Source organism: Schistocerca americana, chromosome 6 (assembly GCF_021461395.2).
Source record: "Schistocerca americana isolate TAMUIC-IGC-003095 chromosome 6, iqSchAmer2.1, whole genome shotgun sequence".
NCBI classification, from domain to species: Eukaryota; Metazoa; Arthropoda; class Insecta; order Orthoptera; family Acrididae; genus Schistocerca; species Schistocerca americana.
In genome coordinates this window covers 651,940,611-651,958,559 of record NC_060124.1, presented here as the reverse complement: position 1 = coordinate 651,958,559, position 17,949 = coordinate 651,940,611, and positions in this window count along the sequence as shown.

Sequence of the window (17,949 nt, the reverse complement as noted above, 5' to 3'; positions counted from 1 at the left end):
GCCCTGAACGTTACAATTAACTATGAGTTTTGCGTCGGATTCGAAAATCTAGACTCACAGGAGAACGACCATAAGGTGCCCGAGGCAGCAATAGACCCTTGGAGACAAGTCGGCTGGAGGCCGATGTATTGAATCTCGACGCAATTTGAGTGTTCAATCGTCATTACAAGGCCCTGAACGTTACAATTAACTATCATTTTTGCGTCGGATTCGAAGAACTAGGCTCACAGGAGAACGAACATAAGGTGCCCGAGGCAGCAATAGACCCTTGGAGACAAGTCGGCTGGAGGCCGATGTATTGAATCTCGACGAAATTTGAGTATTCCATCGGCATTAGGAGGCCCTGAAAGTTACAATTAACTATCATTTTTGCGTCGGATTCGAAAATCTAGACTTACAAGAGCACGACCATAAGGTGCCCGAGGCAGCAATAGACCCTTGGAGACAAGTCGGCTGGAGACCGATGTTTTGATTCTTGACTAATTTGAGTGTTCCATCGTCATTAGGAGGCCCTGAATGTTACAATTTACTGTCAGTTTCTCGTCGGATTCGAAAGTCTAGACTCACAGCAGACGGACCATTTGGTGCCCGACGCAGCAAGATCGCCTTGGAGACAAATCGGCTGGAGGACGATGTATTGGATCTCGACGCAATTTGAGTGTTCCATCGTCATTTGGAGGCCCTGAACGTTACAATTAACTATCATTTTTGCGTCGGATTCGATAATCTAAACTCACAGGAGAACGACCATAAGGTGCCCGAGGCAGCAACAGACCCTTGGAAACAAGTCGGCTGGAGGCCGATGTATTGAATCTCGACGCAATTTGAGTGTCCCATCGTCGTTAGAAGGCCCTGAACGTTACAATTGACTATCATTTTTGCGTCGGATTCGAAAATCTACTCGCAGGAGAAGTTCATACGGTGCTCGAGGCAGCAATAGACCCTTGGAGACAAGTCGGCTGGAAACCGATGTATTGATTGTTGACGCAATTTGAGTGTTCCATCGTCATTAGGAGGCCCTGAACTTTACAATTAACTATCAGTTTCGCGTCGGATTCGAAAATCTAGAGTCACAGGAGACGGACCACATGGAGCCCGAGGCAGCAATATCCCCTTGGAGACAAGTCGGCTGGAGGTCGATGTATTGAATCTCCACTCAATTTGAGTGTTCCATCGTCATTAGGTGGCCCTGAACGTTACAATTAACAATCAGTTTTGCGTCTCGTTCGAAAATCTAGACTCACAGCAGAACGATCACAAAGTGCCCGTGGCAGCTATTGACCCTTGGAGACAAGTCGTTTGGAGGACGATGTATTGAATCTCGACGCAATTTGAGTGTTCAATCGTCATTACAAGGCCCTGAACGTTACAATTAACTATCATTTTTGCGTCGGATTCGAAGAACTAGACTCACAGGAGAACGAACATAAGGTGCCCGAGGCAGCAATATACCCTTGGAGACAAGTCGGCAGGAGGAAGATGTATTGAATCTCGACGCAATTTGAGAGTTCCATCGTCATTAGGAGGACTGAACGTTACAATTAACTATGAGTTTTGCGTCGGATTCGAAAACGTAGAATCACCGGAGACGGACCATGTGGTGCCCGAGGCAGCGATATCCCCTTGGAGAAAAGTCGGCTGGAGGCCGATGTATTGAATCTCGACGCAATTTGAGTGTTCCATCGTCATTAGAAGGCCCTGAACGTTAGAATTAAATATCATTTTTGCGTCGGATTCGATAATCTAAACTCACAGGAGAACGACCATAAGGTGCCCGAGGCAGCAATAGACCCTTGGAGACAAGTCGGCTGGAGGCCGATGTATTGAATCTCGACGCAATTTGAGCGTTCCATCGGCATTAGGAGGCCCTGAACGTTGCAATTAACTATCATTTTTGCGTCGGATTCGAAAATCTAGACTTACAAGAGAACGACCATAAGGTGCCCGAGGCAGCAATAGACCCTTGGAGACAAGTCGGCTGGAGGCCGATGTACTGATTCTTGACGCAATTTGAGTGTTCCATCGTCATTAGGAGGCCCTGAATGTTACAATTAACTATCAGTTTTTCGTCGGATTCGAAAATCTAGACTCACAGCAGACGGACCATTTGGTGCCCGAGGCAGCAATATCCCCTTGGAGACAAATCGGCTGGAGGACGATGTATTGGATCGCGACGCAATTTGAGTGTTCCATCGTCATTTGGAGGCCCTGAACGTTACAATTAACTATCATTTTTGCGTCGGATTCGATAATCTAAACTCACAGGAGAACGACCATAAGGTGCCCGGGGCAGCAACAGACCCTTGGAGGCAAGTCGGCTGGAGGCCGATGTGTTGAATCTCGACGCAATTCGAGTGTTCCATCGTCATTAGGAGGCCCTAAACGTTACAATTAACTATCATTTTTGCGTCGGATTCGATAACCTACACTCACAGGAGAACGACCATAAGGTGGCGAGGCAGCAACAGACCCTTGGAGACAAGTCGGCTGGAGGCCGATGTATAGAATCTCGACGCAATTTGAGTGTCCCATCGTCATTAGAAGTCCCTAAACGTTACAATTAACTATGAGTTTTGCGTCGGATTCGAAAATCTAGACTCACAGGAGAACGACCATAGGGTGCCCGAGGCAGCAATAGACCCTTGGAGACAAGTCGGCTGGAGGACGATGTATTGAATCTCGACGCAATTTGAGTGTTCCATCGGCATTAGGAGGCCCTGAACGTTACAATAAACTATCAATTATTCGTCGGATTCGAAAATCTAGACTCACAGGAGAAGGATCATATAGTGCCCGAGGCAGCAATAGACCCTTGGAGACAAGTCGGCTGGAGGCCGATGTATTGTTTCTTGACGCAATTTGAGTGTTCCATCGTCATTAGGAGGCCCTGAATGTTACAATTAACTATCAGTTTTTCGTCGGATTCGAAAATCTAGACTCACAGCAGACGGACCATTTGGTGCCCGAGGCAGCAATATCCCCTTGGAGACAAATCGGCTGGAGGACGATGTATTGGATCTCGACGCAATTTGAGTGTTCCATCGTCATTTGGAGGCCCTGAACGTTACAATTAACTATCATTTTTGCGTCGGATTCGATAATCTAAACTCACAGGAAAACGACCATAAGGTGCCCGAGGCAGCAACAGACCCTTGGAGACAAGTCGGCTGGAGGCCGATGTATTGAATCTCGACGCAATTTGAGTGTTCCATCGTCATTAGGAGGCCCTAAACGTTACAATTAACTATCATTTTTGCGTCGGATTCGATAATCTAAACTCACAGGAGAACGACCATAAGGTGCCCGAGGCAGCAACAGACCATTGGAGACAAGTCGGCTGGAGGCCGATGTATTTAATCTCGACGCAATTTGAGTGTCCCATCGTCATTAGAAGTCCCTGAACGTTACAATTAACTATCATTTTTGCGTCGGATTCGAAAATCTAGACTCACAGGAGAACGACCATAAGGTGCCCGAGGCAGCAATAGACCCTTGGAGACAAGTCGGCTGGAGGCCGATGTATTGAATCTCGACGCAATTTGAGTGTTCCATCGGCATTAGGAGGCCCTGAACGTTACAATTAACTATCATTTATGCGTCGGATTCGAAAATCTAGACTCACAGGAGAAGAATCATATTGTGCCCGAGGCAGCATTAGACCCTTGGAGACAAGTCGGCTAGAGGACGATGTATTGGATCGCGACGCAATTTGAGTGTTTCATCGTCATTAGGAGGCCCTGAACGTTACAATTAACAATCATTTTAGCGTCGGATTCGAAAATCTACTCACAGGAGAAGTTCATACGGTGCCCGAGACAGCAATATCCCCTTGGAGACAAGTCCGCTGGAGGCCGATGTATTGAATCTCGACGCAATTTGAGTGTTCCATCGTCGTTAGGAGGCCCTGAACCTTACAATTAACTATCAGTTTCGCGTCGGATTCGAATACCTAGACTCACAGGAGAACGACCATAAGGTGCCGGAGGCAGCAATAGACCCTTGGAGACAAGTCGGTTGGAGGACGATGTATTGAATCTCGACGCAATTTGAGTGTTCCATCGTCTTTAGGAGTTCCTGAACGTTACAATTAACTATCAATTATTTGTCGGATTCGAAAATCTAGACTCATAGGAGAAGGATCATATTGTGCCCGAGGCAGCATTAGACCCTTGGAGACAAGTCGGCTGGAGGACGATGTATTGGATCGCGACGCAATTTGAGTGTTCCATCGTCATTAGGAGGCCCTGAATGTTACAACTAACTATCAGTTTTTCGTCGGATTCGAAAATCTAGACTCACAGCAGACGGACCATTTGGTGCCCGAGGCAGCAATATCCCCTTGGAGACAAATCGGCTGGAGGACGATGTATTGAATCTCGACGCAATTTGAGTCTTCTATCGTCATTAGGAGGAGCCGAACGTTACAATTCACTATCATTTTTGCGTCGGATTCGAAAATCTAGACTCACAGGAGAAGGATTAAAATGTGCCCGAGACTGCAATATCCCCTTGGATACAAGTCGACTGCAGGTCGATGTATTGACTCTCGACGCAAGTTGAGTGTTCCATCGTCTTTAGGAGTCCCTGAACGTTACAATTAACTATCATTAATGCGTCGGATTCGAAAATCTAGACTCACAGGAGAACGACCATAAGGTGCCCGAGGCAGCAATAGACCCTTGGAGAAAAGTCGGCTGGAAACAGATGTATTGATTCTTGACGCAATTTGAGTGTTCCATCGTCATTAGGAGGCCCTGAACGTTACAATTCACTATCATTTTTGCGTCGAATTCGAAAATCTAGACTCACAGGAGAAGGACCATGTGGTGCCCGAGGCAGCAATAGACCCTTGGAGACAAGTCGGCTGGAGGACGATGTATTGAATCTCGACGCAATTTGAGTCTTCTATCGTCATTAGGAGGCGCTGAACGTTACTATTCACTATCATTTTTGCGTCGGATTCGAAAATCTGGTCTCACAGGAGAAGGATCATATAGTGCCCGAGACTGCAATATCCCCTTGGATACAAGTCGACTGGAGGTCGATGTATTGACTCTCTACGCAATTTGAGTGTTCCACCGTGTTTAGGAGTCCCTGAACGTTACAATTAACTATCATTTATGCGTCGGATTCGAAAATCTAGACTCACAGGAGAACGACCATAAGGTGCCCGAGGCAGCAATAGACCCTTGGAGACAAGTCGGCTGGAAACCGATGTATTGATTCTTGACGCAATTTGAGTGTTCCATCGTCATTAGGAGGCCATGAACGTTACAATTAACTATCATTTTTGCGTCGGGTTCGAAAATCTAGACTCACAGCAGAACGATCACAAGGTGCCCGTGGCAGCTATTGACCCTTGGAAACAAATCGGCTGGAGGTCGATGTATTGAATCTCGACGCAATTTGAGTCTTCTATCGTCATTAGGATGCGCTGAACGTTACAATTCACTATCATTTTTTCGTCGGATTCGAAAATCTAGACTCACAGGAGAAGGATCATATTGTGCCCGAGACAGCAATATCCCCATGGAGACAAGTCGGCTGGAGGACGATGTATTGAATCTCGACGCAATTTGAGTGTCCCATCGTCATTAGGAAGTCCTAAACGTTACAATTAACTACCATTTTTGCGTCGGATTCGATAATCTAAACTCACAGGAGAACGACCATAAGGTGCCCGAGGCAGCAACAGACCCTTGGAGACAAGTCGGCTGGAGGCCGATGTATTGAATCTCGACGCAATTTGAGTGTTTCATCGTCATTACAAGGCCCTGAACGTTACAATTAACTATCATTTTTGCGTCGGATTCGGAAATCTAGACTCACAGGAGAACGACCATAAGGTGCCCGAGGCAGCAATAGACCCTTGGAGACAAGTCGGCTGGAGGCCGATGTATTGAATCTCGACGCAATTTGAGTGTTCCATCGGCATTAGGAGGCCCTGAACGTTACAATTAACTACGAGTTTTGCGTCGGATTCGAAAATCTAGACTCACAGGAGAACGACCATAAGGTGCCCGAGGCAGCAATAGACCCTTGGAGACAAGTCGGCTGGAGGCCGATGTATTGAATCTCGACGCAATTTGAGTGTTCCATCGTCATTAGGAGGCCCTAAACGTTACAATTAACTATCATTTTTGCGTCGGATTCGATAATCTAAACTCACAGGAGAACGACCATAAGGTGCGCGAGGTAGCAACAGACCCTTGGAGACAAGTCGGCTGGAGGCCGATGTATTGAATCTCAATGCAATTTGAGTGTTCCATCGTCATTACAAGGCCCTGAACGTTACAATTCACTATCATTTTTGCGTCGGATTCGAAAATCTAGACTCACAGGAGAACGACCATAAGGTGCCCGAGGCAGCAATAGACCCTTGGAGACAAGTCGGCTGGAGGCCGAAGTATTGAATCTCTACGCAATTTGAGTCTTCCATCGGCATTAGGAGGCCCTGAACGTTACAATTAACTATGAGTTTTGCGTCGGATTCGAAAATCTAGACTCACAGGAGAACGACCATAAGGTGCCCGAGGCAGCAATAGACCCTTGGAGACAAGTCGGCTGGAGGCCGATGTATTGAATCTCGACGCAATTTCAGTGTTCCATCGTCATTAGGAGGCCCTAAACGTTACAATTAACTATCATTTTTGCGTCGGATTCGATAATCTAAACTCACAGGAGAACGACCATAAGGTGCGCGAGGCAGCAACAGACCCATGGAGACAAGTCGGCTGGAGGCCGATGTATTGAATCTCGACGCAATTTGAGTGTTCCATCGTCATTACAAGGCCCTGAACGTTACAATTCACTATCATTTTTGCGTCGGATTCGAAAATCTAGACTCACAGGAGAACGACCATAAGGTGCCCGAGGCAGCAATAGACCCTTGGAGACAAGTGGGCTGGGGCCGATGTATTGGATCGCGACGCAATTTGAGTGTTCCATCGTCATTAGGAGGCCCTGAACGTTACAATTAACAATCAGTTGAGCGTCGGATTCGAAAATCTACTCACAGGAGAAGTTCATACGGTGCTCGAGGCAGCAATAGACCCTTGGAGGCAAGTCGGCTGGAAACCGATGTCATGGTTCTTGACGCAATTTGAGTGTTCCATCGGCATTAGGAGGCCCTGAACGTTACAATTTACTATCATTTTTGCGTCGGATTTGAAAATCTAGACTCACAGGAGAACGACCATAAGGTGCCCGAGGCAGCTATATCCCCTTGGAGGCAAATCAGCTGGAAGTCGATGTATTGAATCTCGACGCATTTTGAGTCTTTTATCGTCATTAGGAGGCGCTGAACGTTACAATTCCCTATCATTTTTGCGTCGGATTCGAAAATCTTGACTCACAGGAGAAGGATCATATGGCGCCCGAGACAGCAATATCCCCTTGGAGACAAGTCGGCTGGAGGTCGATGTATTGAATCTCGACTCAATTTGAGTGTTCCATCGTCATTAGGTGGCCCTGAACGTTACAATTAACAATCAGTTTTGCGTCGGGTTCGAAAATCTAGACTCACAGCAGAACGATCACAAGGTGCCCGTGGCAGCTATTGACCCTTGGAGACAAATCGGTTGGAGGACGATGTATTGGATCGCGACGCAAAATGAGTGTTCCATCGTCATCAGGAGGCGCTGAACGTTACTATTCACTATCATTTTTGCGTCGGATTCGAAAATCTAGACTCACAGGAGAAGGATCATAAGGTGCCCGAGACAGCAATATCCCCTTGGAGACAAGTCGGCTGGAGGCCGATGTATTGAATCTCGAGGCAATTTGAGTGTTCCATCGTCATTAGGAAGCCATGAACGTTACAATTAACAATCAGTTTCGCGTCGGATTCGAAAATCTAGACTCACATGAGAGCGAACATAAGAGGCCGGAGGCAGTAATATCCCAATGGAGACAAGTCGGCTGGAGGACGATGTATTGAATCTCGACGCAATTTGAGTGTTCCATCGGCATTAGGAGGCCCTGAACGCTACAATTAACTATCATTTTTGCGTCGGATTCGAAAATCTAGACTTACAAGAGAACGACCATAAGGTGCCCGAGGCAGCAATAGACCCTTGGAGACAAGTCGGCTGGAGGCCGAAGTATTGATTCTTGACGCAATTTGAGTGTTCCATCGTCATTAGAAGGCCCTGAACGTTACAATTAACTATCATTTTTGCGTCGGATTCGATAATCTAAACTCACAGGAGAACGACCATAAGGTGCCCGAGGCAGCAACAGACCCTTGGAGACAAGTCGGCTGGAGGCCGATGTATTGAATCTCGACGCAATTTGAGTGTTCCATCGTCATTACAAGGCCCTGAACGTTACAATTAACTATCATTTTTGCGTCGGATTCGAAAATCTAAACTCACAGGAGAACGACCATAATGTGCCCGAGGCAGCAATAGACCCTTGGAGACAAGTCGGCTGGAGGCCGATGTATTGAATCTCGACGCAATTTTAGTGTTCCATCGGCATTAGGAGGCCCTGAACGCTACAATTAACTATCATTTTTGCGTCGGATTCGAAAATCTAGACTTACAAGAGAACGACCATAAGGTGCCCGAGGCATCAATAGACCCTTGGAGACAAGTCGGCTGGAGGCCGATGTATTGATTCTTGACGCAATTTGAGTGTTCCATCGTCATTAGGAGGCCCTGATCGTTACAATTAACTATCATTTTTGCGTCGGATTCGAAAATCTAAACTCACAGGAGAACGACCATAAGGTGCCCGAGGCAGCAATATCCCCTAGGAGACAGGTCGGCTGGAGGCCGGTGTATTGAATCTCGACGCAATTTGAGTGCTCCATCGTCATTTGGAGGCCCTGAACGTTACAATTAACTATCAGTTTCGCGTCGGATTCAAAAATCTAGACTCACAGGAGACGGAACATTTGGTGCCCGAGGCAGCAATATCCCCTTGGAGACAAATCGGCGGAATGCCGATGTATTGAATCTCGAGGCAATTTGAGTATTCCATCGTCATTAGGAGTCCTTGAACGTTACAATTAACTATCATTTATGCATCGGATTCGAAAATCTAGACTCACAGGAGAAGGATCATATTGTGCCCGAGGCAGCATTAGACCCTTGGAGACAAGTCGGCTGGAGGACGATGTATTGGATGGCGACGCAATTTGATTGTTCCATCGTCATTAGGAGGCCCTGAACGTTACAATTAACAATCATTTTAGCGTCGGATTCGAAAATCTACTCACAGGAGAAGTACATACGGTGCTCGAGACAGCAATAGTCCCTTGGAGACAAGTCGGCTGGAGGACGATGTATTGAATCTCGACGCAATTAGAGTCTTCTATCGTCATTAGGAGGCGTTGAACGTTACTATTCACTATCATTTTTGCGTCGGATTCGAAAATCTAGACTCACAGGAGAAGGATCATATTGTGCCCGAGACTGCAATATCCCCTTGGATACAAGTCGACTGGAGGTCGCTGTATTGACTCTCGACGCAATTTGAGTGTTCCATCGTTTTTATTAGGCCCTGAACCTTACAATTAACTATCATTTATGCGTCGGATTCGAAAATCTAGACTCACAGGAGAACGACCATAAGGTGCCCGAGGCAGCAAAAGACCCTTGGAGACAAGTCGGCTGGAGGCCGATGTATTGAATCTCGACGCAATTTGAGTGTTCCATCGTCATTACAAGGCCCTGAACGTTACAATTCACTATCATTTTTGCGTCGGATTCGAAAATCTAGACTCACAGGAGAACGACCATAAGGTGCCCGAGGCAGCAATAGACCCTTGGAGACAAGTCGGCTGGAGGCCGAAGTATTGAATCTCTACGCAATTTGAGTCTTCCATCGGCATTAGGAGGCCCTGAACGTTACAATTAACTATGAGTTTTGCGTCGGATTCGAAAATCTAGACTCACAGGAGAACGACCATAAGGTGACCGAGGCAGCAATAGACCCTTGGAGACAAGTCGGCTGGAGGCCGATGTATTGAATCTCGACGCAATTTCAGTGTTCCATCGTCATTAGGAGGCCCTAAACGTTACAATTAACTATCATTTTTGCGTCGGATTCGATAATCTAAACTCACAGGAGAACGACCATAAGGTGCGCGAGGCAGCAACAGACCCATGGAGACAAGTCGGCTGGAGGCCGATGTATTGAATCTCGACGCAATTTGAGTGTTCCATCGTCATTACAAGGCCCTGAACGTTACAATTCACTATCATTTTTGCGTCGGATTCGAAAATCTAGACTCACAGGAGAACGACCATAAGGTGCCCGAGGCAGCAATAGACCCTTGGAGACAAGTGGGCTGGGGCCGATGTATTGGATCGCGACGCAATTTGAGTGTTCCATCGTCATTAGGAGGCCCTGAACGTTACAATTAACAATCAGTTGAGCGTCGGATTCGAAAATCTACTCACAGGAGAAGTTCATACGGTGCTCGAGGCAGCAATAGACCCTTGGAGGCAAGTCGGCTGGAAACCGATGTCATGGTTCTTGACGCAATTTGAGTGTTCCATCGGCATTAGGAGGCCCTGAACGTTACAATTTACTATCATTTTTGCGTCGGATTCGAAAATCTAGACTCACAGGAGAACGACCATAAGGTGCCCGAGGCAGCAATATCCCCTTGGAGGCAAATCAGCTGGAAGTCGATGTATTGAATCTCGACGCATTTTGAGTCTTTTATCGTCATTAGGAGGCGCTGAACGTTACAATTCCCTATCATTTTTGCGTCGGATTCGAAAATCTTGACTCACAGGAGAAGGATCATATGGCGCCCGAGACAGCAATATCCCCTTGGAGACAAGTCGGCTGGAGGTCGATGTATTGAATCTCGACTCAATTTGAGTGTTCCATCGTCATTAGGTGGCCCTGAACGTTACAATTAACAATCAGTTTTGCGTCGGGTTCGAAAATCTAGACTCACAGCAGAACGATCACAAGGTGCCCGTGGCAGCTATTGACCCTTGGAGACAAATCGGTTGGAGGACGATGTATTGGATCGTGACGCAAAATGAGTGTTCCATCGTCATCAGGAGGCGCTGAACGTTACTATTCACTATCATTTTTGCGTCGGATTCGAAAATCTAGACTCACAGGAGAAGGATCATAAGGTGCCCGAGACAGCAATATCCCCTTGGAGACAAGTCGGCTGGAGGCCGATGTATTGAATCTCGAGGCAATTTGAGTGTTCCATCGTCATTAGGAAGCCATGAACGTTACAATTAACAATCAGTTTCGCGTCGGATTCGAAAATCTAGACTCACATGAGAGCGAACATAAGAGGCCGGAGGCAGTAATATCCCAATGGAGACAAGTCGGCTGGAGGACGATGTATTGAATCTCGACGCAATTTGAGTGTTCCATCGGCATTAGGAGGCCCTGAACGCTACAATTAACTATCATTTTTGCGTCGGATTCGAAAATCTAGACTTACAAGAGAACGACCGTAAGGTGCCCGAGGCAGCAATAGACCCTTGGAGACAAGTCGGCTGGAGGCCGAAGTATTGATTCTTGACGCAATTTGAGTGTTCCATCGTCATTAGAAGGCCCTGAACGTTACAATTAACTATCATTTTTGCGTCGGATTCGATAATCTAAACTCACAGGAGAACGACCATAAGGTGCCCGAGGCAGCAGTAGACCCTTGGAGACAAGTCGGCTGGAGGCCGATGTATTGAATCTCGACGCAATTTGAGTGTTCCATAGTCATTACAAGGCCCTGAACGTTACAATTAACTATCATTTTTGCGTCGGATTCGAAAATCTAAACTCACAGGAGAACGACCATAATGTGCCCGAGGCAGCAATAGACCCTTGGAGACAAGTCGGCTGGAGGCCGATGTATTGAATCTCGACGCAATTTTAGTGTTCCATCGGCATTAGGAGGCCCTGAACGCTACAATTAACTATCATTTTTGCGTCGGATTCGAAAATCTAGACTTACAAGAGAACGACCATAAGGTGCCCGAGGCATCAATAGACCCTTGGAGACAAGTCGGCTGGAGGCCGATGTATTGATTCTTGACGCAATTTGAGTGTTCCATCGTCATTAGGTGGCCCTGATCGTTACAATTAACTATCATTTTTGCGTCGGATTCGAAAATCTAAACTCACAGGAGAACGACCATAAGGTGCCCGAGGCAGCAATATCCCCTAGGAGACAGGTCGGCTGGAGGCCGGTGTATTGAATCTCGACGCAATTTGAGTGCTCCATCGTCATTTGGAGGCCCTGAACGTTACAATTAACTATCAGTTTCGCGTCGGATTCAAAAATCTAGACTCACAGGAGACGGAACATTTGGTGCCCGAGGCAGCAATATCCCCTTGGAGACAAATCGGCGGAATGCCGATGTATTGAATCTCGAGGCAATTTGAGTATTCCATCGTCATTAGGAGTCCTTGAACGTTACAATTAACTATCATTTATGCATCGGATTCGAAAATCTAGACTCACAGGAGAAGGATCATATTGTGCCCGAGGCAGCATTAGACCCTTGGAGACAAGTCGGCTGGAGGACGATGTATTGGATGGCGACGCAATTTGATTGTTCCATCGTCATTAGGAGGCCCTGAACGTTACAATTAACAATCATTTTAGCGTCGGATTCGAAAATCTACTCACAGGAGAAGTTCATACGGTGCTCGAGACAGCAATAGTCCCTTGGAGACAAGTCGGCTGGAGGACGATGTATTGAATCTCGACGCAATTAGAGTCTTCTATCGTCATTAGGAGGCGTTGAACGTTACTATTCACTATCATTTTTGCGTCGGATTCGAAAATCTAGACTCACAGGAGAAGGATCATATTGTGCCCGAGACTGCAATATCCCCTTGGATACAAGTCGACTGGAGGTCGCTGTATTGACTCTCGACGCAATTTGAGTGTTCCATCGTTTTTATTAGGCCCTGAACCTTACAATTAACTATCATTTATGCGTCGGATTCGAAAATCTAGACTCACAGGAGAACGACCATAAGGTGCCCGAGGCAGCAAAAGACCCTTGGAGACAAGTCGGCTGGAAACCGATGTATTGATTCTTGACGCAATTTGAGTGTTCCATCGTCATTAGGAGGCCCTGAACGTTACAATTAACTATGAGTTTTACGTCGGAATCGAAAATCTAGACTCACAGGAGAACGACCATAAGGTGTCCGAAGCAGCAATAGACCCTTGGAGACAAGTCGGCTGGAGGACGATGTATTGAATCTCGACGCAATTTGAGTGTTCCATCGGCATTAGGAGGCCCTGAACCTTACAATTAACTATCATTTTAGCGTCGGATTCGAAAATCTACTAACAGGAGAAGGATCATATGGTGCACGAGACTGCAGTAGACCCTTGGAGACAAGTCGGCTGGAGGTCGATGTATTGAATCTCGACGCAATTTGAGTGTTCCATCGGCATTAGGAGGCCCTGAACCTTACAATTAACTATCAGTTTCGCGTCAGATTCGAAAATCTAGACTCACAGGAGAACGACCATAAATTGCCCGAGGCAGCAATAGACCCTTGGAGACAAGTCGGCTGGAGGACGATGTATTGAATCTCGACGCAATTTGAGTGTTCCATCGTCTTTAGGAGTCCCTGAACGTTACAATTAACTGTCTTTTATGCGTCAGATTCGAAAATCTAGACTCACAGGAGAAGGATCATATTGTGCCCGAGGCAGCATTAGACCCTTGGAGACAAGTCGGCTGGAGGGCGATGTATTGGATCGCGACGCAATTTGAGTGTTCCATCGTCATTAGGAGGCCCTGAACGTTACAGTTAACAATCATGTTAGCGTCGGATTCGAAAATCTACTCACAGGAGAAGTTCATACGGTGCTCGAGGCAGCAATAGACCCTTGGAGACAAGTCGGCTGGAAACCGATGTATTGATTCTTGACGCAATTTGAGTGTTGCATCGGCATTAGGAGGCCCTGAACGTTATAATGAACTATCATTTTTGCGTCGGATTCGAAGATCTAGACTCAGAGGAGACGGACCACATGGAGCCCGAAGCAGCAATATCCCCTTGGAGACAAGTCGGCTGGAGGAAGATGTATTGAATCTCGACGCAATTTGATAGTTCCATCGTCATTAGGAGGCCCTGAACGTTACAATTAACTATGAGTTTTGCGTCGGATTCGAAAACGTAGAATCACCGGAGACGGACCTTGTGGTGCCCGAGGCAGCGATATCCCCTTGGAGACAAGTCGGCTGGAGGCCGATGTATTGCATCTCGACGCAATTTGAGTGTTCCATCGTCATTACAAGGCCCTGAACGTTACAATTAACTATCATTTTTGCGTCGGATTCGAAAATCTAAACTCACAGGAGAACGACCATAAGGTGCCCGAGGCAGCAATAGACCCTTGGAGACAAGTCGGCTGGAGGCCGATGTATTGAATCTCGACGCAATTTGAGTGTTCCATCGGCATTAGGAGGCCCTGAACGCTACAATTAACTATCATTTTTGCGTCGGATTCGAAAATCTAGACTTACAAGAGAACGACCATAAGGTGCCCGAGGCAGCAATAGACCCTTGGAGACAAGTCGGCTGGAGGCCGATGTATTGATTCTTGACGCAATTTGAGTGTTCCATCGTCATTAGGAGGCCCTGATCGTTACAATTAACTATCATTTTTGCGTCGGATTCGAAAATCTAAACTCACAGGAGAACGACCATAAGGTGCCCGAGGCAGCAATATCCCCTAGGAGACAGGTCGGCTGGAGGCCGGTGTATTGAATCTCGACGCAATTTGAGTGCTCCATCGTCATTTGGAGGCCCTGAACGTTACAATTAACTATCAGTTTCGCGTCGGATTCAAAAATCTAGACTCACAGGAGACGGAACATTTGGTGCCCGAGGCAGCAATATCCCCTTGGAGACAAATCGGCTGAATGCCGATGTATTGAATCTCGAGGCAATTTGAGTATTCCATCGTCATTAGGAGTCCTTGAACGTTACAATTAACTATCATTTATGCATCGGATTCGAAAATTTAGACTCACAGGAGAAGGATCATATTGTGCCCGAGGCAGCATTAGACCCTTGGAGACAAGTCGGCTGGAGGACGATGTATTGGATGGCGACGCAATTTGATTGTTCCATCGTCATTAGGAGGCCCTGAACGTTACAATTAACAATCATTTTAGCGTCGGATTCGAAAATCTACTCACAGGAGAAGTTCATACGGTGCTCGAGACAGCAATAGACCCTTGGAGACAAGTCGGCTGGAGGACGATGTATTGAATCTCGACGCAATTAGAGTCCTCTATCGTCATTAGGAGGCGTTGAACGTTACTATTCACTATCATTTTTGCGTCGGATTCGAAAATCTAGACTCACAGGAGAAGGATCATATTGTGCCCGAGACTGCAATATCCCCTTGGATACAAGTCGACTGGAGGTCGATGTAGTGACTCTCGACGCAATTTGAGTGTTCCATCGTTTTTATTAGGCCCTGAACCTTACAATTAACTATCATTTATGCGTCGGATTCGAAAATCTAGACTCACAGGAGAACGACCATAAGGTGCCCGAGGCAGCAAAAGACCCTTGGAGACAAGTCGGCTGGAAACCGATGTATTGATTCTTGACGCAATTTGTTTGTTCCATCGTCATTAGGAGGCCCTGAACGTTACAATTAACTATGAGTTTTACGTCGGATTCGAAAATCTAGACTCACAGGAGAACGACCATAAGGTGTCCGAGGCAGCAATAGACCCTTGGAGAAAAGTCGGCTGGAGGACGATGTATTGAATCTCGACGCAATTTGAGTGTTCCATCGGCATTAGGAGGCCCTGAACCTTACAATTAACTATCATTTTAGCGTCGGATTCGAAAATCTACTAACAGGAGAAGGATCATATGGTGCACGAGACTGCAGTAGACCCTTGGAGACAAGTCGGCAGGAGGTCGATGTATTGAATCTCGACGCAATTTGAGTGTTCCATCGGCATTAGGAGGCCCTGAACCTTACAATTAACTATCAGTTTCGCGTCGGATTCGAAAATCTAGACTCACAGGAGAACGACCATAAATTGCCCGAGGCAGCAATAGACCCTTGGAGACAAGTCGGCTGGAGGACGATGTATTGAATCTCGACGCAATTTGAGTGTTCCATCGTCTTTAGGAGTCCCTGAACGTTACAATTAACTGTCATTTATGCGTCAGATTCGAAAATCTAGACTCACAGGAGAAGGATCATATTGTGCCCGAGGCAGCATTTGACCCTTGGAGACAAGTCGGCTGGAGGCCGATGTATTGAATCTCGACGCAATTTGAGTGTTCCATCGGCACTAGGAGGCCCTGAACGTTACAATTAACTATCATTTTTGCGTCGGATTCGAAAATCTAGTTTTACAAGAGAACGACCATAAGGTGACCGAGGCAGCAATAGACCCTTGGAGACAAGTCGGCTGGAGGCCGATGTATTGATTCTTGACGCAATTAGAGTGCTCCATCGTCATTAGGAGGCCCTGAATGTTACAATTAACTATCAGTTTTTCGTCGGATTCGAAAATGTAGACTCACAGGAGAAGGATCATATTGTGCCCGAGGCACCAATATCCCCTTGGAGACAAGTCGGCTGGAGGCCGATGTATTGAATCTCGACGCAATTTGAGTGTTCCATCGTCATTAGGACGCCCTGAACCTTACAATTAACTATCGGTTTCGCGTCGGAATCGAAAATCTGGACTCACTGGAGACGGACCACATGGGGCCCGAGGCAACAATATCCCCTTGTAGACAAGTCGGCTGGAGGAAGATGTATTGACTCTCGACGCATTTTGAGTGTTCCATCGTCATTAAGAGGCCATAAGCATTACATTTAACTATCAGTTTTGCGTCGGATTCTAAAATGTTGACTCACAGGAGAACGACCATAAGGTGCCCGAGGCAGCAACAGACCCTTGGAGACAAGTCGGCTGGAGGCCGATGTATTGAATCTCGTCGCAATTTGAGTGTTCCATCGTCATTACAAGGCCCTGAACGTTACAATTAACTATGAGTTTTGCGTCGGATTCGAAAATCTAGACTCACAGGAGAACGACCATAAGGTGTCCGAGGCAGCGATAGACCCTTGGAGACAAGTCGGCTGAAGGCCGATGTATTGAATTTCGACGCAATTTGAGTGTTCCATCGACATTACAAGGCCCTGAACGTTACAATTAACTATCATTTTTGTGTCGGCTTCGAAAATCTAGACTCACAGGAGAACGACCATAAGGTGCCCGAGGCAGCAATAGACCCTTGGAGACAAGTCGGCTGGAGGTCGATGTATTGGATCGCGAAGCAATTTGAGTGTTCCATCGTCATTAGGAGGCCCTGAATGTTACAATTAACTATCAGTTTTTCGTCGGATTCGAAAATCTAGACTCACAGCAGACGGACCATTTGGTGCCCGAGGCAGCAATATCGCCTTGGAGACAAATCGGCTGGAGGACGATGTATTGAATCTCTTCGCAATTTGAGTCTTCTATCGTCATTAGGTCGCACTGAACCTTATAATGAACTATCAGTTTTGCGTCGGATTCGAAAATCTAGACTTACAAGAGAACGACCATAAGGTGCCCGAGGCAGCATTAGACCCTTGGAGACAAGTCGGCTATAGGACGATGTATTGGATCGCGACGCAAATTGAGTGTTCCATCGTCATTAGGAGTCCCTGAACCTTACAATTAACTATCATTCTTGCGTCGGATTCGAAAATCTAGACTCACAGGAGAACGACCATAAGGTGCACGATGCAGCATTAGACCCTTGGAGACAAGTCGGCTATAACACGATGTCTTGACACTCGACGCATGTTGAGTGTTCCATCGTCATTAAGAGGCCCTGAGCATTACATTTAACTATCAGTTTTGCGTCGGATTCTAAAATGTTGACTCACAGGGGAACGACCATGCGGTGCCCGAGGCAGCTATTGACCCTTGGAGACAAGTCGGTTGGAGGACGATGTACTGG